The sequence below is a fragment of the Bombina bombina genome, chromosome 4, assembly GCF_027579735.1.
Source record: "Bombina bombina isolate aBomBom1 chromosome 4, aBomBom1.pri, whole genome shotgun sequence".
NCBI lineage: Eukaryota > Metazoa > Chordata > Amphibia > Anura > Bombinatoridae > Bombina > Bombina bombina.
The window spans coordinates 851,481,376-851,482,627 of record NC_069502.1 but is presented as its reverse complement, the minus strand read 5'-3'; positions in this window follow the sequence as shown (position 1 = coordinate 851,482,627).

Sequence of the window (1,252 nt, the reverse complement as noted above, 5' to 3'; positions counted from 1 at the left end):
ACACACATTACACATACACACACATATATATAAGCATGCATGCACTCACACAATCATGAATGCACACACCTAATAAATATACACATAACATCACACAAACGATGCGCATACACGGGCACACATAACACACATGTGAGGGGGGGGGGGAGGCGCTGCAGCTGAAGTCACACTTCTGATATCACCGTGAGGAGCACTGGAACAGTCGCCTTAAAGGGACAGTATACACTCATTTTCATATAACTGCATGTAATAGACACTACTATAAAGAATAAGATGCACAGATACTGATATAAAAATCCAGTATAAAATGGTTTAAAAACTTACTTAGAAGCTTTCAGTTTAGCTCTGTTGAAAAGGCAGTTGGAAAGCCCACTGCAAGTGGGAAATAAGACACTCCCCCCCCTCCCCCTTCTTTTGCATATGAAAAGACCCTTTACACAAACAGGAGCAAGCTGGAGAAGGTAGCTGACGGTATTCAAATAAAACTTTGAGGCTTGGTTAGGAGTCTGAAAATCAGAGCAATGTTCTTTAAAAATAAGCAAAATTATACATTTTTTTAAAAAACAAACGTTATGGGCTTTATAAATAGATCATCTAAAAAACATTTATGCAAAGAAAAAATGAGTGTATAATGGCCCTTTAACTCCGATTACTAGCAACTTGCAGCTAGGGTTGCCAGATGTCCTCCCTAAAAATACTGGACACTCACTGTATAACAAAGGGGGGGTGGGGGGTTGATGGTGGGAGATGAATCACACACACACACACACATATACAGTTGTGCTCATAAGTTTACATACCCTGACAGAATTTAGGATTTCTTGACCATTTTTCAGAGAATATGAATGATAACACAAAAACTTATTTTACTCATGGTTAGTGTTTGGCTGAAGCCATTTATTATCAATCAACTGTGTTTACTCTTTAAATCATAATGATAACAGAAACTACCCAAATGACCCTGATCAAAAGTTTACATACCCTGGTGTGGTACTTTTATTATCAAATTTGCTTTGTTCCCATGACTAGGTAGGTACTGTATCTGGAGCACTACATGACAGGAAATAGTGCTGTAATCAAGTGCTCTTGCAAATGGATAATAGTCTTGCAAAATCGCTGCCGTATAGCGCGCCAGACACGTGCACGCTCCTGAGATTACAACAAAAGATACCAAGGGAATGAAGAAAATTTGATAATAGAAGTAAATTAGAAAGTTGTTTAAAAATGAATGCTCTATGTGAATGATGAAATA